This window comes from Neoarius graeffei, chromosome 4 (genome assembly GCF_027579695.1).
Source record: "Neoarius graeffei isolate fNeoGra1 chromosome 4, fNeoGra1.pri, whole genome shotgun sequence".
NCBI classification, from domain to species: domain Eukaryota; kingdom Metazoa; phylum Chordata; class Actinopteri; order Siluriformes; family Ariidae; genus Neoarius; species Neoarius graeffei.
In genome coordinates, this window is record NC_083572.1 from 86,403,367 (window position 1) to 86,425,162 (window position 21,796).

Genomic DNA, 21,796 nt, shown 5'->3' on the forward strand with positions numbered 1-21,796 from the left:
ACACAGAAAGGCCCTCGTCAGCCGCTGGGTTCGAACCCAGAACCTTCTTGCTGTGAGGTGACTGTGCTAACCACTACACCACCGTGCCGCCCATGCCAAGAGAGTGGATTGTGTATGTGAAGCCAGAGGGTTGTTTTTTTCCGAAAAAGGAGAAGAGGCAGAGCGAGTGGGTTGGCTTTTTCTGAAAAAGGAGAAGAGGCAGAGAGATGGATTGGCTTTTTCCAAAAAAGTAGAAGAGGCGGAGCGAGTGGGTTGGCTTTTTCCGAAAAAGGAGGAGAGGCGGAGCGAGTGGGTTGGCTTTTTCCGAAAAAGGAGAAGAGGCGGAGAAAGTGGATTGGCTTTTTCCGAAAAAGTAGAAGAGGCGGAGTGAGAGGGTTGGCTTTTTCCGAAAAAGGAGGAGAGGCGGAGCGAGTGGGTTGGCTTTTTCCGAAAAAGGAGAAGAGGCGGAGAAAGTGGATTGGCTTTTTCCGAAAAAGGAGAAGAGGTGGAGCGAGAAGGTTGGCTTTTTCCGGAAAAGAAGGAGAGGCAGCGTGAGTGGGTTGGCTTTTTCCGAAAAAGGAGAAGAGGTGGAGCGAGTGGGTTGGCTTTTTCTGAAAAAGGAGGAGAGGCGGAGCGAGTGGGTTGGCTTTTTCCGAAAGAGGAGAAGAGATGGAGCGAGAGGGTTGTTTTTTTCCGAAAAAGAAGAGGCAGAGCGAGAGGGTTGGATTTTTCCGGAAGAGGAAAAGAGGCGGAGCGAGTGGGTTGGCTTTTTCCGAAAAAGGAGAAGAGGCGCGGCGAGTGGGTTGGCTTTTTCTGAAAAAGGAGAAGAGGCGGAGCGAGAGGGTTGGCTTTTTCTGGAAGAGGAGACGAGGCGGAGTGAGTGGATTGTGTGCGTGAAGCCAGAGGGTTGTTTTTTTCCGAAAAAGGAGAATAGGCGGAGCGAGAGGGTTGGCTTTTTCCGGAAGAGGAGAAAAGGTGGAGCGAGTGGGTTGGCTTTTTCCGGAAGAGGAGAAAAGGTGGAGCAAGAGGGTTGGCTTTTTCCGGAAGAGGAGAAGAGGTGGAGCGAGTGGGTTGGCTTTTCCAGAAGAGGAGAAGAGGTGGAGCGAGTGGGTTGGCTTTTTCTGAAAAAGGAAAAAAGGTGGAGTGAGTGGGTTGGCTTTTTCCAAAAAGGAGAAGAGACGGAGCGAGTGGGTTGGCTTTTTCCGAAAGAGGAGAAGAGGTGGAGCGAGTGGGTTGGCTTTTTCCGGAAGAGGAGAAAAGGTGGAGCAAGAGGGTTGGCTTTTTCCGGAAGAGGAGAAGAGGTGGAGCGAGTGGGTTGGATTTTTCCGAAAAAGGAGAAAAGGTGGAGCGAGTGGGTTGGCTTTTTCCAAAAAAGGAGAAGAGGCAGAGCGAGTGGGTTGGCTTTTTCCGAAAGAGGAGAAGAGGCGGAGCAAGAGGGTTGGCTTTTTCTGGAAGAGGAGACGAGGCTGAGCGAGTGGGTTGGCTTTTTCCGGAAGAGGAGAAGAGGCGGAGCAAGAAGGTTGGCTTTTTCCGGAAGAGGAGACGAGGCGGAGCGAGTGGGTTGGCTTTTTCCGAAAGAGGAGAAGAGGCGGAGCAAGAGGGTTGGCTTTTTCCAAAAGAGAAGAGGCGGAGCAAGAGGGTTGGCTTTTTACAAAAGAGGAGAAGAGGCGGAGCAAGAGGGTTGGCTTTTTCTGGAAGAGGAGAAGAGGCGGAGCAAGAGGGTTGCCTTTTTCCGGAAGAGGAGAAGAGCTGGAGAGAGTGGATTGTGCGCGTGAAACAAAATCAAGCAGTCAAAGAAGAAACGGAGCAGCAACGCTCAAGCAAAAAGGAGAAGATTGGAGGTAAACACTTTTACTTTTGTTTGCAATTGACAAGTCAAGAATCCTGAGGGATCCTGTACAATCATTGTGGAAATGAGACAAAGGGATATTTCCTCGCTCAGAGTAGACTATAAATAGTATAATGCCGCGGATGGCAGGCTAATGTGGCCTACCGGCGCACTGTCAAGTAATCGTTCCCTATATCCACTAGGGTGGGCGGTTTAATTATTCTTCAAAAGGGCTCTTATTTAGTATTACGCCGAAAGTAGGAATTTATCATAACTACCAGGATAAATCGTTTGGGTGCGAGTCTTGTTGAGGTCCGGGGTCACCGCGATCAGAGTCGGCTGAGTCGCTGTCTGATTCCGAGGCTGCACAGTCAAACCAGTGAGCCACATTCACTGATTGCTTCACAACGGCCATAGGTTCATACATATATGGTTTCACCTCTCAATATTCAATTTGGAGAGTTCCGACTTCAAAATCGCTATCGCTTTCAGACGTTTTACACAACCTCTCACGACCAAAGTCCGTACACGTGTGCTCGGTTCGCAGGTAAACACAGAGCTGCTCCCGGTCTGTTTGGCTTGAATGACGTCACGATGACGGTCCCCTGGCGGTGAAAGTACACATAAGTGAGATGTAAACAAACCTTAAGAACTTGGGCAAAACAGTATATTTTAACCCTTTTATTCAATTTTAGGGTGCAAATTAAACACTAGGAAAATTGAATTTGCTTTTTGGGTCGTTCTTCTAGACAAGAAAGTTGATATTCTACATTTCACCTCGGACCATTGCCTATGGCCTTTAAGAAGAAGAAGAACTTTATTCATCACACACTTGTGAAATTCCTCTCTGCATTTAACCCATCTGAAGCAGTGAACACACACACACACATTCCCAGAGCAGTGGGCAGCCATGCTAACAGCGCCCGGGGAGAGAACAGTTGGGAGTTAGGTGCCTCACTCAAGGGCACCTCAGCCCAAGGCCGTCCCATATTAACCTAGCCGCATGTCTTTGGACTGTGGGGGAAACCGGAGCACCCAGAAGAAACCCACACAGACACGGGCAGAACATGCAAACTCCACACAGAAAGGCCCCCACCAGCCGCTGGGCTCAAACCCAGAACCTTCTTGCTGTGAAGCGACTGTGCTAACCACTACGCCGTTTTACACCCTTCCTGACACAACCCTCCCCAATCTACCCAGTCTTGGGACCGGCGCCAAGTACACACTGGCTTGTGGCTGGGTATTCTAGCTAATCTGCATGTCTTTGGACTGTGAAGGAAACCGGAGCACCCAGAAGAAACCCATGCAGACACAGGGAGAACATGCAAACTCCACACAGAAAGAGAAAGGCCCACATCGGCCATGGGGTTCAAACCTGGAACCTTCTTGCTGTGAGGCAACAGTGCTAACCACTGCACCACCGTTTGTTTTATCTGTAACCGCTTATCCCATGTGGGGTCGTGGGGGGCAAGCTGGAGCCTATCCCAGCTGACCATGAGCGAGAGGCAGGGTATACCCTGGACAAGTCGCCACCTCATCGCAGGGCTGACACACACACAGAGACACAAACAACCATTCACACCCATGGTCAATTTAGAGCCACCAATTAACCTAACCTGCATATCTTTGGACTGTGAGAGGAAACCCATGCAGACACGGGGAGAACATGCAAACTCCACACAGAAAGGCCCTCGTCGGCCGCTGGGTTCGAACCCAGAACCTTCTTGCTGTGAGGCAACAGTGCTAACCACTGCACCACCATGCCGTCCCTATTTGCAAGATAAATATTATTATCCACAAATAAGAGAACCCTAAAGGACTTTCCTCCACTTGATAAAAAACAAGTCATATAGTATATCACCTATACTATGAGATAGTAAGTGATTATTATGAGAACTTATGAAACAGGATCATATTATTCGGAGATTGAAAATCAAAATTGTGAGAAAATTCTCTCATTATTATTATTATTATTATGAGATATTAAGTCGTTGTTATGAAAAGCCCTCTCATTGTTATAGTGGTGGAAGCAGGCTTCAATAGGAATCAAACTCACATTTGAAGCACAAGTTTGCCCCAGATCTAAATCCACAAATCTAATAAAGCCAATCAGTCATTTCAGGGATGATTCCATGACTGAGGTGCCAGTTGTGTCCCACTGATAAACACAAGTACAACTAGATGGGCACTCGGTAGAGAGCATACCTCTGCCAAACCACATATCTGGATTCGCATCAAAATCTAATATATTGTTCCTTGGCCCATGGCCAACCTTTCCTTAAAATTTCATCACGATACATTCACTACTTTCTGAGTTAGGTTTGGAACAAACATACAGTACATACAGGCATTTAGCAGACACTCTTATCCAGAGTGACATACAACATACCCAGAGCAGCCTGGGGTTAGGTGCCTTGCACAAGGGCTCTTCAGCCATTCCTGCTGGTCCAGGAAATCAAACCGGTGACCTTTTGGTCAAGAGAAGAAGAAACCTTTATTTGTCACGTGCACACTTTAAGCACAGTGAGATTCATCCTCTGCATTTAACCCATCTGAAGCAGTGAACACACACGCGCACACACCCAGAGCAGTGGGCAGCCATACTACAGCGCCCAGTGAGCAGTAAGGGGTTAGGTACCTTGCTCAAGGGCACTTCAGCTCAAGGCCACCCCACGTTAACCTAACTGCATGTCTTTGGACTGTGGGGGAAACCGGAGCACCCGGAGGAAACCCACACAGACAACATGCAAACTCCGCACAGAAAGGTCCTCACCGGCCGCTGGACTCGAACCCAGAACCTTCTTGCTGTGAGGTGACAGTGCTAACCACTACACCACCATGCCACCCATGGCTTCCTCCAGACAGATAAACAAACAAACAGAGGTGAAAACATAACCGCCTACAACAAAGATGGCGGAGGTAAATATTCATGTAATGTAAGCCTAAGTGAAATGTCTTTCATAACAAACTATGTGCATATTTCAGATTAATAATTCAATCATCCTTTCAGTAACTGCTGAATCCTGGGCCTATCCTAGGAACACTTGATGTGAAGCAGGAATACACTCTGGATGTAACGCCAGTCCAACCATCACAGGGCATCATGCATGCACACACTCATTCAGACACTCATTTACACCTAGGGGCATTACACCTACCCTAGGGGCCCATTCCACCAACCAGAATGTTTTTGGGATGAAACTGGTAAACCTGGGGAGAACTTTGGGAAATTCCACACAAATACTAACCCAAACTCAGGATTGAATCGTGGACCCTGGAACAGTGATGCATCAATACTACCCGTTGCAGCACTATGTCACCCAGATAAATAACTTAAAACATTAATTTAAAAATATCTACAGCATGCACAAAACAGCATTTTTACCTCTCCCAGTCCACCATAACATCACTTTACCATGAAATAGACTAAAATCTCATCTCTAGCCGCTTTATCCTGTTCTACAGGGTCGCAGGCAAGCTGGAGCCTATCCCAGCTGACTACGGGTGAAAGGCGGGGTACACCCTGGACAAGTCGCCAGGTCATCACAGGGCTGACACATAGACATAGACAACCATTCACACTCACATTCACACCTACGGTCAGTTTAGAGTCACCAGTTAACCTAACCTGCATGTCTTTGGACTGTGAGGGAAACCGGAGCACCCGGAGGAAACCCACGCGGACACGGGGAGAACATGCAAACTCCGCACAGAAAGGCCCTCGCCGGCCCCGAGGCTCGAACCCGGACCTTCTTGCTGTGAGGCGACAGCGCTAACCACTACACCACCGTGCCACCCTAGACTAAAATCATTAAATTAATTCAAAAATCTTTTTTTTTTTTTTTACATTACTGTGTGAATCCATTTTCGAAATATCCTTTCCCATGACTTATTCATTATAGGTTAGGAAGAGTGTATGTTTTAGTTCCACAACCCTGTAACCTGAACATATTTACTCCTATGAAATGTCTACAATATTCTAAAAGTTATATGTTCAACAGGAAATTGAATCATCTGAACTTCCTGAAGGTCATGGGGCACTCAGAAGAGAAGTGTTATACATTTTTATCATTCCTCTCTCTTTATTTTCAATTGTAATATTGACAATAAGGTCACTTTGAAAGCAACCGTGTTACCCAAATTATAGATTGAAAGTAAATCAATCAGACATGCTGATGTGCTTTCTGATAATGGAGTACATAAAAAGGAACAAAAGCACAGTGCACACTTGTAGTTGTGGCAAGTTTACACCAAAAAAAAAACAAACATTCACCGGATTTTTTACTTTTTTTTTAAATTGTGTAATTCCATACACCAGCTGGAATTCAGTTAGCCAACTGGAGGTCTGAAGGCAATAATCAGTAATTTCAGCATACAGTTTGCACAACACTAACTTTTAAATCACCTCAGAGGTACTACTGGGTTGAAGAACACTGACCAAAACCCTCCAAAAGCTGTCCTGAGGTCAGAAACTGACGCTGATGATGATCATAGGATTAATACAAATGGCAAAATCGGCAAGGTTAGTGGAATAAAGTGGCCAGTAAGCATTAGATAGCTCCAGTAACATTGCAGATAACCCCAGTAACCTCATAGACTTTGACCTGCACCACATATTATCATTTCAGTGCCAAAGCTATGATATGAATGGTCCAGATATCATAATATCTTGTCAGCGGTGGTCCTTTAGTCATCCCTTTCCACAGATGGAAGGAGTAGTGGGGGTATGATCAAACCCAAGTAACTTAGTGCTCAGTGCCCTCCACAATTATTGGTTCCTTTCATAAAAAAGGGCAAAAATATAGAAATTGTAGAAAATATACTTTACATACAATTAAATTTTCCACTCAAACAATAAGAGAAATTTCTTGATATTTGTTGAACAAAAAAATAATAAATAACTAGAAGGGCACTCAGTAGAGTGCATACCTCTGCCAAACCACATATTAGAATATCCACACACACACAAAAAAAAAAAAAACCTTGGATCCACATACATATTTGGATTTGCATCAAAATCTAATCAATTGTTCCTTGGCCCATGGCTCACCTTTCATCAAAATTTCATCATTACATTAATTGCAATTAGCAGACGCTCTTATCCAGAAGGACGTACAACATACCCAAAGCAACCTGGGGAGCAGTTGGGGGTTAGGTGCCCTTGAACAAGGCACCTTCAGCCATTCCTGCTGGTCTAGGGAATCAAACCAGCAACCTTTTGGTCCCAAAGCTGCTTCTTTAACCATTAGGCCATGGCTTCACCATAAAGTTGCCTGGACTTCAACTTTCTTCTGATGCACTCAACCCCAATTTCACTGCTGTTCACTACTTTTTGAGTTGCGTTGGGAACAGACAAACAAACAAACGGAGGTGAAACCTCCTCCAACAAATTTGGAAGAGGTAATAATTTTCCTTCAAGGCACCTTCAGCCATTCCTGCTGGTCTAGGGAATCAAACCAGCAACCTTTTAGTCCCAAAGCTGCTTCTTTAACCATTAGGCCATGGCTTCACCATAAAGTTGCCTGGACTTCAACTTTCTTCTGATGCACTCAACCCCAATTTCACTGCTGTTCACTTCTTTTAAATCACCTCAGAGGTACTACTGGGTTGAAGAACACTGACCAAAAACCTCCAAAAGCTGTCCTGAGGTCAGAAACTGACGCTGATGATGATCATAGGATTAATACAAATGGCAAATTCTGCAAGGTTAGTGGAATAAAGTGGCCAGTAAGCATTAGATAGCTCCAGTAACACTGCAGATAACCCCAGTAACCTCATAGACTTTGACCTGCACCACATATTATCATTTCAGTGCCAAAGCTATGATGTGAATGGTCCAGATATCATAATATCTTGTCAGCGGTGGTTCTTTAGTCATCCCTTTCCACAGATGGAAGGAGTAGTGGGGGTATGATCAAACCCAAGTAACTTAGTGCTCAGTGCCCTCCACAATTATTGGTTCCTTTCATAAAAAAGGGCAAAAATATAGAAATTGTAGAAAATATACTTTACATACAATTAAATTTTCCACTCAAACGATAAGAGAAATTTCTTGATATTTGTTGAACAAAAAAATAATAAATAACTAGAAGGGCACTCAGTAGAGTGCATACCTCTGCCAAACCACATATTAGAATATCCACACACACAAAAAAAAACCTGGATCCACATACATATTTGGATTTGCATCAAAATCTAATCAATTGTTCCTTGGCCCATGGCTCACCTTTCATCAAAATTTCATCATTACATTAATTGCAATTAGCAGATGCTCTTATCCAGAAGGACATACAACATACCCAAAGCAACCTGGGGAGCAGTTGGGGGTTAGGTGCCCTTGAACAAGGCACCTTCAGCCATTCCTGCTGGTCTAGGGAATCAAACCAGCAACCTTTTGGTCCCAAAGCTGCTTCTTTAACCATTAGACCATGGCTTCACCATAAAGTTGCCTGGACTTCAACTTTCTTCTGATGCACTCAACCCCAATTTCACTGCTGTTCACTACTTTGTGAGTTGCATTGGGAACAGACAAACAAACAAACGGAGGTGAAACCTCCTCCAACAAATTTGGAAGAGGTAATAATTTTCCTTCAAGGCACCTTCAGCCATTCCTGCTGGTCTAGGGAATCAAACCAGCAACCTTTTAGTCCCAAAGCTGCTTCTTTAACCATTAGGCCATGGCTCCACCATAAAGTTGCCTGGACTTCAACTTTCTTCTGATGCACTCAACCCCAATTTCACTGCTGTTCACTACTTTTTGAGTTGCGTTGGGAACAGACAAACAAACAGACGGAGGTGAAACCTCCTCCAACAAATTTGGAAGAGGTAATAATTTTCCTTCAATAATATGTACCAAAATTACGAACAAACCTAAGGAATATTTTAAATAAATGCAATTAAAATGTAATTATTGGAAACAACAACAAAACATTTTTCATTTGAGCTCAGTCCCCAAGAACTCCTGTTGACTTCAACCACGTCCTGTTCCTCTCGGATATAAATACGAAGCTGCCTTCACTGCATGCATGCATGTCCTTGAAAGGTAATTCATCACATACAACTGAAAAGACAAAACCACATACTGGCTTTCTTTCCATTTGAAGTGGAAATGATTGACAACAGCTCTAAAGTGCCTGTGGGTGTACAGAGAGCGACTTCCACACTTAAACATTCCTGTCTGGCACACCAAGTTCTCAAAATGCATGAATAATCTGTTGTAATTTACAGCAGTATATCAGATCACCGGAGTTGTTAGAGAGCTGGGGTTTTTTTCCTCTTATAGAGCAGAATAATATAATAATACTTTTAATATTTGCATATTTTTTTCCTATTATAATGAGCTAATCTTGTAATAAAAAGGAAAGAAATGAGCAATTCAATGTAATGTGTGTTATTAACACAATAACCACCTGACACAACGGAAATATTACACCAAAATGATACCATGTACAATAACACACATAACTACACACTAACAGTCCTTCCCCATTACACAAACCCAATCAATGTTTGCATAATGCTTGATTCAGCTTACATTTTCCAGATTTAAGGAACTATGTATCTTATGAAACATCTTTGCTTGCTAGAGGAGAAGAGTAATGGCATGGCAGGGTGCTCCACGTGAGCCCTCAGAGGAAAAGCCTGCACATAAATGCGTGATTCAGCTTCATTGCTGAGTGAGTGGGAGTTAGAGAGGAGATGAGGGTTATTTCAGATTCAGAGAAAGTGCCGTGTGGGCGCCAACAAACCGAACACCTGGGACGTGTGTGTTTATATAAGGAGGTGAGGCGATGGGAGCCTTGAACTTCACTATGGTGAAGCGCGGGGGTGGCGGCACTGGTTCATGGTGCATGATCCCTAATGCATGAGCAATTTATTTATGCATGTTTGTACAAAAGCCTATTGCATACACAGTAATAATTAGCTACATAAGCTGTAAACATGAAGCCGGAGAGAACAGTGACGAATTAAAATGGCCCATTTGCACTTGAAATGCCTCGAGGAATTAGAGCAGACTGCCTGAAGGAAGACACTATTCAAATGTTGCAGTTCTAAAGAGGACTTTTGGCAGGAGAAAGGACTACAGAGTCAGATTTCCCAGACAAGAGAACAGATCCACACCCACGCTAACAGACGTAAACCCACATACCTGCTGCTCTGTACCAGCCAATCTATAGAGGTTATGTAGTCACTGGAACTACAGACTATGAAGGTTAACATGGTGAGATAAGTGCCTAATGGGAAACTACAGTATAATTATAGTTCCAAAGCTAATCTCGTACACCTGATCTAACCGATCAGTCAGCACCTTCACCAGATGGATGATGTGTTTATTTGGGTTTCACACTGTGGTCCATTCTGAAGATATCACTAAGCCATGCTCCCTTTATAAATCTACATCTTACACAGTGATAACTTTGCTTTAGAAGCTAAAGCCAACGTTTGACCATTACAGAATCACCGATAGGCATGCAATTAAAAAATGTATGAAATAAAGCACATCAGGGCGTGTAACAGGGTGGTGGGACACTGTTACCACCCCAAAGTGGATCACCTTCCAAAAATAATAAGATGTCCTGAAGTGTTTGCCCACTTATGCCTGAGTAATTTGCCAGTAATTATACTTTTTATTTTTATTATTAATTAAACATCATGCATTTTAAAAACATCCATTTATAGGTACATTTTCATGTCAACAGCCTCGTTTTTCTCTTAATGGAAAACCCCAAAATATCCCACAGTTCATCATGTAACAGAAAAACCAGAAAGTGCAAAGTCCTCCATCTTGAAGACTTTCTCAAGACAGAAAAATGACTAATGATTACAAAGCACTGACACTGGAGACTCCTTCCATTGATGTTAAATAAGTGTCTCCTGACAGAATGCTTCATTAGATCAGTAATTATTCTATCTACATTCACTGGATATGAGCAACCGCACGCTCTGATTGGCTGCTCTACTACTAGGATATCAGCTCATATACTGTGAGTAGAGAAAAACAAAATGGCGGAGCGTGTTGCTGAACCAACCGAGGACGAAATAAAAATTCAACTCAAAAACAAAACCCGGGCGGCACGGTGGTGTAGTGGTTAGCACTGTCGCCTCACAGCAAGAAGGTCCTGGGTTCGAGCCCTGGGGCCGGCGAGGGCCTTTCTGTGTGGAGTTTGCATGTTCTCCCCGTGTCCGCGTGGGTTTCCTCCGGGTGCTCCAGTTTCCCCTGCAAAGACATGCAGGTTAGGTTAACTGGTGACTCTAAATTGACCGTAGGTGTGAATGTGAGTGTGAATGGTTGTCTGTGTCTATGTGTCAGCCCTGTGATGACCTGGTGACTTGTCCAGGGTGTACCCCGCCTTTCGCCCGTAGTCAGCTGGGATAGGCTCCAGCTTGCCTGTGACCCTGTAGAAGGATAAAGCGGCTAGAGATAATGAGATGAGATGAAAAACAAAACCCCAAAAAATAAAAAAGCAACAGAATATGGAATAAAAGTATTGGATGGTAAGAACATCTCATCTCATCTTATCTCTAGCCGCTTTATCCTGTTCTACAGGGTTGCAGGCAAGCTGGAGCCTATCCCAGCTGACTACGGGCGAAAGGCGGGGTACACCCTGGACAAGTCGCCAGGTCATCACAGGGCTGACACATAGACACAGACAACCATTCACACTCACATTCACACCTACGCTCAATTTAGAGTCACCAGTTAACCTAACCTGCATGTCTTTGGACTGTGGGGGAAACCGGAGCACCCGGAGGAAACCCACGCGGACACGGGGAGAACATGCAAACTCCACACAGAAAGGCCCTCGCCGGCCACGGGGCTCGAACCCGGACCTTCTTGCTATGAGGCGACAGCGCTAACCACTACACCACCGTGCCGCCCTGGTAAGAACATATATTTTTTTATTTTTCAAGAATTATCGCATTTTTCACAAATTGCTCCTGTCATTTCGCCGGTTTGTTTACATTCTAAGCGGAAATGATTTTGTCAGATGTTTTGTAGAAAGTTTTTGTTTATCGACTTTGCAAAAAATAAAAATGCTCTGTTTCTCAAAATCCAGTGAATGTGGATAGAATAAAACAGTTATTCCACTCAAGCTCGTCGTACGCGCCCCGTCGGCTATCAGCTCATGTACGACTCGATTTTGTGGAATAACAAATACATTTTTCCTTTACATAACACTTTTAAAATGATTATGCTTCAATTATGTGGCGTTAATTAGCTGTTACTATAGAAACAATGCAGCTGATGCGACTATCAGAGCATATACTGTACTATTAGAGTTATAGAAAATTAATCAACAGCAATCAGTTTTGAGAATTGAACAGTACTGTGGTATAATATTTAATAAAGAACAGATGGACTAACAGTGGGGTCCAGTGTGGAATGATAAATCTAATGCAGGAGTCTTTAAAACCCTCTGTCTGGTCATTCCAAATTGAAGGACACTTCTTCAAGGTCCATGATTATTTCAGAATGGACTAGGTTACTGCTTCGGGGTTAAACTCTAAATGAAGGAGCGCGAGATACCAACAATTTGCTACCTTAGAGGTGCAACAGCACTCGTTAGAGTCCAGTTGTGTATCTGAATGATACTGATATTCCTCCAGATAGAAAGCCCTGGCCTATAATGGTTAGAGAAGCAGCTTTGGGACCAAAAGGTTACTAGTTTGAGTCCCTGGACCAGCAGAAATGGCTGAAGTACCTTTGAGCAAGGCACCTAACCCCCAACTGCTGCAGGTATGTCAGGGTCTTATTGTATGTCACTCTGGATAAGAGCATTTGTAATGTAATGCAAAGACCCCTTGAGAGTACGACCAGAGCAACTGAAAACATGCCTTTTCTGTGTGCCTACTTGTACGTCTTCCACTAACTGAGAAATACAAAAATAAAGAGCTTACTCCAGTATTCTAACTCCCAGAAGAATTTGGAGAAATGTTACTATTAAAACGCCTGACCTCTGACTGCAAGAACTAACAACCAGTGATATGTGGAGAAAGAGTAAGACTACATATGAAGTAGATTTTGTACTTTTTGGAAATTTTTTTTTTTGCTTAAAAGGGTTTCTGTAAGCTGAAACAAGGTGACGCCAACCTCCACTTTTCTACAAACATGGAAAGAGCTGAACACAAAAACAAATGGAAAGGAATAGACATACACCTCTAGACAGTTGGTTAACCAAGTGTTTTTTGGGTTTTTTTTTGCACGCTATATCCATATGCGAGTTGGGCTAGAGCAAAAATATGGCCTGTCCGGGGGCCCTGGGTACTGGTTTGAGGATCACAATTTTTAAGGATCCCTTTCGGTGTGAACCCTAACAATGAACAAATCATTTAAAGTGTTCCTTTGAGACCTGCTCATAAAAACATGGCAAACGTTAAGCAACTGATTCAGACTCTTTAGCACACATCCTGCATTATCTGAACATACAGTATATACAGTGCTCAGCGTAAATGAGTGCACCCCCTTTGAAAAGTAACATTTTAAACAATATCTCAATGAACACAAACGATTTCCAAAATATTGACAAGACAAAGTTTAATATAACATCTGTTTAACTTATAACGGGAAAGTAAGGTTAATAATATAAACTTAGATTACACATTTATCAGTTTTACTCAAATTAGGGTGGTGCAAAAATGAGTACACCCCACAACAAAAACTACTACATCTAGTACTTTGTATGGCCTCCATGATTTTTAATGACGGCACCAAGTCTTCTAGGCATGGAATGAACAAGTTGGTGACATTTTGCAACGTCAATCTTTTTCCATTCTTCAACAATGACCTCTTTTAGTGACTGGATGCTGGATGGAGAGTGATGCTCAACTTGTCTCTTCAGAATTCCCCATAGGTGTTCGATTGGGTTCAGATCAGCAGACATACTTGGCCACTGAATCACTTTCACCCTGTTCTTCTTCAGAAATCCAACAGTGGCCTTCGATGTGTGTTTAGTCATGTTGGAAAAGTGCATGACGACCAAGGGCACAGAGTGATGGTAGCATCTTCTCTTTCAGTATAGAGCAATACATCTGTGAATTCATGATGCCATCAATGAAATGCAGCTCCCCGACACCAGCAGCACTCATGCAGCCCCGCATAAGGACACTGCCACCACCATGTTTCACTGTAGGCACCATGCATTTTTCTTTGTATTCCTCACCTTTGCGACGCCATACGGTTTTGAAGCCATCAGTTCCAAAAACATTTATCTTGGTCTCATCACTCCAGAGTATAGAGTCCCAGTAGTCTTCATCTTTGTCAGCATGGGCCCTGGCAAACTCTAGGCGGGCTTTTTTGTGCCTGGGCTTTAGGAGAGGCTTCTTTCGTGGACAGCATCCATACATGCCATTCCTCTGCAGTGTACGCCGTATTGTGTCACGGGAAATAGTCACCCCAGTTTGGCTTCCTACTTCTTTAGATAACTGCAGTGAACTTGCATGCCAATTTTCTTCAACCCTTCTCATCAGAAGACGCTCCTGTCGAGGTGTTAACTTCCGTGGACGACCTGGACGTCTCTGTGAGATGGTTGCAGTTCCATCTTTCTTAAATTTTTGTACCAATTTTTCTACAGTATTCTGACTGATAAATAAAGCTTTGCTGATCTTCTCGTAGCCTTCACCTTTGTGGTGGAAAGAAATTATTTTCTTTGGGGAATTCTGAAGAGACAAGTTGAGCATCAATCTCCATCCAGCATCCAGTCACTAAAAGAGGACATTGTTGAAGAAGGGAAAAAGATTGATGTTGCAAAATGTCGCCAGCTTGTTCATTCCATGCCTAGAAGACTTGGTGCGGTCATTAAAAATCATGGAGGCCATGCAAAGTACTAGATGTAGTAGTTTTTGTTGTGGGGTGTGCTCATTTTTGCACCACCCTAATTTGACTAAAACTGATAAATGTGTAATCTAAGTTTATATTATTAACCTTACTTTCACGTTATAAGTTAAACAGACGTTATATTAAACTTTGTCTTGTCAATATTTTGGAAATTGTTTGTGTTCATTGAGATATTGTTTAAAATGTTACTTTTCAAAGGGGGTGCACTCATTTACGCTGAGCACTGTATTCTATCATTCATCTTCAATAACCATTTTATCCTATCCAGGGTTACAGACTAGTGGCTCCAGATCCCAGAAACACTGGGTGTGAGGCAACAACACACCACATCAGATGCCAATCTATTGCAGGGCACCATATACACAAATAATGAGGTAATATAGTGAAGCCAGTCCACCACTGGAGATGGTAGGAAACCAGAGAACCTGAAGGAAAGTCACACAGACACAAAGAGAACATGTAAAATTATACACAGGCAGTAACTCAAGCTCTGAATCAAACAGGCAACCAAAAATCTATAATACTGTAAGCTACACATGTAATTCTGAACATTTCTTTAAAATTCAGACATCTGTGGTTTATGGGTACAATATTTTAAAATAGAAGGGCACTCGGGAGAGTGCATACCTCTGCCAAGCCACATATCAACAAAATCAAATCACTTGAACCTACAATGTCTTGTAAAAGTATTCATCCCCCTTTGTGTTTGTCCTGTTTTGTCGCATTACAAGCTGGAATCAAAACAGATTTTTGGAGGGTTAGCACTATTTGATTTACGCAACATGCCTACCACTTTAAAGGTGAACATTTTGTTGTTTTTTTTTATACTGTAACAAACAATAATTAAGATGAAAAAACAAATCTGGAGTGTGCATAGATATTCACCCCCCAAAGTCAATACTTCGTAGAGCCACCTTTAGCTGCAATTAAAGCCGCAAATCTCTTGGGGTATGTGTCTATTAGCTTAGCACATCCAGCCCTGGGATTTTTGCCCATTCCTCAAGGCAAAACTGCTCCAACTCCTTCAAGTTAGATGGGTTGTGTTGGTGTACAGCAATCTTCAAGTTATGCCACAGATTCTCAATTGGATTGAGGTCTGGGCTTTGACTAGGCCATTCCAAGACATTTAACTGTTTCCCTTTAAACCACTGCAGTGTAGCTTTAGCAGTACATTTAGGGTCATCGTCCTGCTAGACCGTGAACCTTCGTCCCAGTCTCAAACCTCTGGCTGACTCAAACAGGTTTTTCTCCAGAATTGCCCTGTATTTAGTGCCATCCATCTTTCCTTCAGTCCTGACCAGCTTTCCTGTCCCTGCAGATGAAAAACATCCCCACAGCATGATGCTACCACCACCATGCTTCACTGTAGGGGTGGTGCTCTCAGGGTGTTGAGTTTGTGCCACACATGGTGTTTCCCATGATAGCCAAAATGATCCATTTTAGTCTCATTTGACCAGAGAATCTTCTTCCATGTGTTTAGGGAGTCTGCCACATGCTGTTGGGCAAACTCCAAACGTGTATTCTTCAGCAATGGCTTTTTTCTGACCACTCTTCCATAAAGCCCCGCTCTGTGGAGTGTACGGCTTAAAGTGTTCCTATGGACAGATACTCCCATCTCCGCTGTGGATCTTTACAGCTCCTTCAGTGTTATCTTTGGTGTCTTTGTTGCATCTCTGATCAATGCCCTCCTTGCCCGGTCTGTGAGTTTTGGTGGGTGGCCTTCTCTTGTCAGGTTTGTAGTGGTGCCATATTCTTTCCATTTTGCTATAATGGATTTAAATGGTGCTCTGTGGGATATTCAAAGTTTGGGATATTTTTTTATAACCCAACCCTGATCTATACTTCTCCACAACTTTGTCTCTGACCTGTTTGGAGGCTCCTTGGTTCTCATGTTGCTTGCTTAGTAGTGTTGCAGAGTCAGGGTCCTTCCAGAACTGGTTGATTTATACAGACATCATGTGACAGATCATGTGACACTTTGATTGCACACAGGTGGATCTTAATCAACTAATCATGTGACTTCTGAAGTGAATTGGTTGGACCAGATCTTATTTAGGGGTTTCATACGAAAGGGGGTGAATACTTATGGACACTCCAGATTTCTGTTTTTTCATCTTAATTACTGTTTGTATCCCAATAAAAAAATTATATAATTATAAATTATAAATATATAATTTACTTATTTCACCTTGAAAGTGGTAGGCATGTTGTGTAAATCAAATGGCGCTAACCCTCCAAAAATCCGTTTTAATTCCAGCTTGTAATGCGACAAAATAAGACTAACACCAAGGGGGATGAATACTAAAGCTGTACACCAAATTTCATCAAAATCCATTGAGTGGTTTTTGAGTTACTTTTGGAACAGACATAAACAAACAAACAAATCCTGGATCCACATACATATCTGGATTTGCATCAAAATCTAATCAATTGTTTATTGGCCCATGGCTCACCTTTCCTCAAACTTTCATCAAAAGCCATTCACTGCTTTTTAAGTTACGATGGGAACAGACAAACAAACAAATGGAGGTGAAAACAATTTCCTCCAACAAAGTTGGCGGTGGTAAAAATACCCTGGTTTCTTTCTACATAAGAGACCAGTAAGTAATAAAACCAGCAGCAGTGATTAAATTCCAGAAAAGTTGTCATCTTTTCCAGTGTGTACAGTATAATAACCAGCCCTCCAACTCCTATGACATTCTCCTGTTTCTCACTTAAGGGCAAAGAAAGAAATATCTCACCTTGTGAGTAAATACAAGCTGGGCATTTCCACTTTCTGTGACCTTAACATTGTGAGCACAAGAATAAAAACTGAATTTACGGTGGAGGGGAAAAAAATCATCTCATTATGGAACAGGTTTATAGCGGATTCAGGAATATAATTTTAGTCCTGGGCTACGTACTATATTCGACCATCTGTGTTCTCCATAACCTTTCAAAGTCCAAAACATTTAAGGCCAGTATCTGAACCTGAGAACATAAAAGGCAGATTGAAATTCAGCCAAGTAAGTTTGGAACCAGGTCAAAAATGACTCATTATAAATGTGTGAAATGTTGTTGCGGTTAAACTGTTAGCTTCATCAAAGCCAAAAACAACAGAAATGGATCCCTCTCTAAGCTCAGCAGTAAATACTACAAAGTGAAATTTCCTCAGGAACCAATAATCATATAAGAACGTGCTCAGAAGAAAGAAATCAATTATGCTTTTATTTATTTTTTGAGAAACGACTCGTGACTGCAGAAATGTGAGAAATGGGCCTAAAAATACCCAACATATTTCAACGTAAACCTTAAAAGGTTTGTAGAAAAGGGTTACATCAGGAGGTCATGAACTGGTGGATGCTGGTCTGGATGTGGACCCAGTGAAGTATTTCAGCTGATAAACTTATGGCGGAGGAAAAAACAAAACAAAACAACAAACCAAAAAACCCTGACCATAATCCTGCGACTCCACAACCACAGGGACTACCAGCACAACTTTTCCAGTAACATCCATTTATGTACATTATTTAGCTGAAGGCGTTCATCGGAGCAGAGATTAAAGGGCTAAAATCAGTCAGTCAGTCAGAATGTGGAGAGTTTTCCTTTACCCTCTATAGTCTGATTAGCAAACTCAACACGGCAAGTATGGATTTATTTTGTCTGTGCCAGATTCCAGACAGACATCTCATCTGTTCAGCATTCAGGGTGCTAGACAAAATATACACAACCACTTTAAACTGTCCAATTTATGACCATAAACTAATTGACAGTTATTCCATGAAATCGAGTCGTACATGAGCTGATGATTGGCTATAAGCCATGTACGACAAGATTGAATGGAATAACTGTTTTATTCTATCCACATTCACTGGATTTTGAGAAACAGAGCATTTTTATTTTTGCAAATTCGATAAATAACAAGATCAACTGTGAGCTACTGCTGACTTGCGCATCCCCCCGCTCTCACTTATATCAGAACGCAAGCAATCGAAGGAATAGGACGCTTATTATGAATGTTGACTTCAACAAATAATTCACCCTGAAACAAGTACCGTAAGTAAAGAGCAGTGTCTCTCCCCAGGGATTTCAAATAGCATCCTGGTAAACTGTCATTTTGAAATAGCATTTTGCTTCTTGAAATAGCGTCAAAATCCACCCGATATGTTTCGTAAATGCATTCAGTCGGTAAACAGGAAGTTGATGTGCAACAGACCTGAAAATGGTATACATGGTATAGAACCCCAAGCTGAAGCTTGGTACCAAGCACCAAGTGGCTATGATTTGTGGTTGCTGAGAAAAAGGCTGTTTCGGTCAGACGGATAGAGGTAAACCAGTATACCCCCCTCCCCTTCCTTTGGAGCAGGGGTATAAAAAAACTTTATACAAAACATCTGACAAAATCATTTCCGCTTAGAATGTAAATAAACTGGTGAAATGACGGTAGCGATTTGTGAAAAATGTGATAATTCTTGAAAAATTAAAAAAAAGCTACGTTCTTACCATCAAATACTTTTATTCCATATTTTGTTGCTTTTTTGTATTTTTTGGGGTTTTGTTTTCGAATCAAGTTTTTATTTCGTCCTCGGTTGGTTGAGCAACACGCCCCGCTATTTTGTTTTTCTCTGCTCACGGTATATGAGCTGATATCCTAGTAGTAGAGTAGCCAATCAGAGCGTGCGATTGCTCATATCCAGTGAATGTGGATAGAATAATTGTTAATATTTACGTATTAGGCGGCACGGTGGTGTAGTGGTTAGCGCTGTCGCCTCACAGCAAGAAGGTCCTGGGTTCGAGCCCCGGGACCGGCGAGGGCCTTTCTGTGTGGAGTTTGCATGTTCTCCCCGTGTCCGCGTGGGTTTCCTCCGGGTGCTCCGGTTTCCCCCACAGTCCAAAGACATGCAGGTTAGGTTAACTGGTGACTCTAAATTGACCGTAGGTGTGAATGTGAGTGTGAATGGTTGTCTGTGTCTATGTGTCAGCCCTGTGATGACCTGGCGACTTGTCCAGGGTGTACCCCGCCTTTCGCCCGTAGTCAGCTGGGATAGGCTCCAGCTTGCCTGCGACCCTGTAGAAGGATAAAGCGGCTAGAGATAATGAGATGAGATGAGATGAGATTTACGTATTAACCATTGTTACTGTTCAGTAATATCAGTTGCTTATGCAAACTTTTCCAAGTAAGCAATGTTGTGTAACTGACCCTTTATGAATTTATATCTGAATAACCCTGGTTTAGAGCTTTTATAATCAGATTCCACCCAATAGATAAACTATGGCTGGGCACAGAAAACCATTTGGAAGTGATACAGCTAATGAATTGTAATTACTGAACATAATTACATGCCCCGTGTGCAGTGTCTTTTTGGCAAATATTTTGAAAGGATGTTACATTTCATCACACAAATTAGTGCTTTAATGTTGTATAATCACAGCTCTATTAAATAAAGTCTCGGGGCCTTAAATGACCAAATGTGCATCATGCACATCAGGGCTTTATGAATCATAGCCCCGGGTTTGCGATTTTTCTAAACAGTTTTTTGCGACAGTGGTTGAGACGACCCACCATTCACCTACGTGACTGGTCAGTTGAATCAAATGGGTTTAATCCAAACCTTAATGAAAAAGAAGTAGACCTGTAGATAATAAAACCTGGACTTTATGTATTCTGTTGTTGGTAAGTTCAGGAATAAAAAGTTCTACGGCTTCAATAAATTACCAAATTATTACTGTTCAAATAACCAGCCTAATATTTGATTCAATCAGCAAAACATGTTTATCTTTAATATGACATGGGTTAATGCAGTTAACAAAGTAATAATGGAAATATACCTCAGTCCAACTCTATTACCTAAACACACGGCCGAATCTTCTTCAACTCGATTCCACACATCCATCTTTAAGCTTTAAGATCCAGGGCAGAGCCAAAGGGAGGAATGTCGTCAAATCCCTCTTCATGTGTCATATTTGCAAAGAAGTGGATTTGACTTAAGGGATAAATTTACACTGTTGAGGTATTACTTTAAAAAAAAAAAGATGCTGGATAAGACATTTTCATTATGTGTCGGCAAACTTTGCTACTTAATACATCATACTTCTTTATATACTGAAGAAATATTTGCATTAGTGTCCCCTGTTAATCAACCACAGTGGGGTTGAAATAATGTGTGTACCGTAAGTCTATCTGGATAAATAAACCTTTTGTCATTCCGTCTACTGACTCGTATCACAGAATGCAAAGGATCAACCATGTTCTGATCTCTTTATAGTACAATTTCACATCAATCAGCTTTGATATCCAGCCAGACTCCAATATTCAGACTCTATGCTCCAAATTCCCACGACGATGAGTCGATTTTCACTTCCTGATTTCTACTGGGTCAAGTCTGGGATAACTGACATTATTCTATCCACACTCACGGGATTTGAGCAATCGTGTGCTCTGATTGGCTACTCTACTACTAGGATATCAGCTCATATACCGTGAGTAGAGGTAAAACAAAATGGCGGCGTGTGTTGCTGAAGCAATTGAGGACGAAATAAAAACTCTACTCGAAAACAAAACCCCCCAAAATAGCTTTTATTTTTCAAGAATTATTATTATAGCATTATTCACAAATTGCTACTGTCATTTCACCGGTTAGTTTACATTCTAAAAATTAAGGAAAAGAGCGCGACATTTCGGTGCCGCTCGGACACCATTCTCAAGAGAGCGTTCGTAAGTTAAGACAGTGTCAAAACATATAAAAATAGATTAGCATATTGCTAAACGAAAAGTTTGGCCTGTAAAGAATCCGATTGCATGTTGAGAGTTGGTCTTCTTTCTCTTGGGTGGCACGGTGGTGTAGTGGTTAGCACTGTCGCCTCACAACAAGAAGGTTCTGGGTTCGAGCCCAGTGGCTGACGAGGGCCTTTCTGTGTGGAGTTTGCATGTTCTCCCCGTGTCTGCATGGGTTTCCTCCGGGTGCTCCGGTTTCCCCGAAAGACATGCGGTTAGGTTAATAGATAGATAGATAACACTTTAATGTCAGATAACTCTGAAATTTGTCTTGCGTCCTAACAAAATATTGCAAATGCAGCTCCATTTGTGAAGGATAATACATACAATACACAATTACATGTGCACACATAAACTACACTACCGTTCAGAAGTTTGGGGTCACTTTGAAATGTCCTTA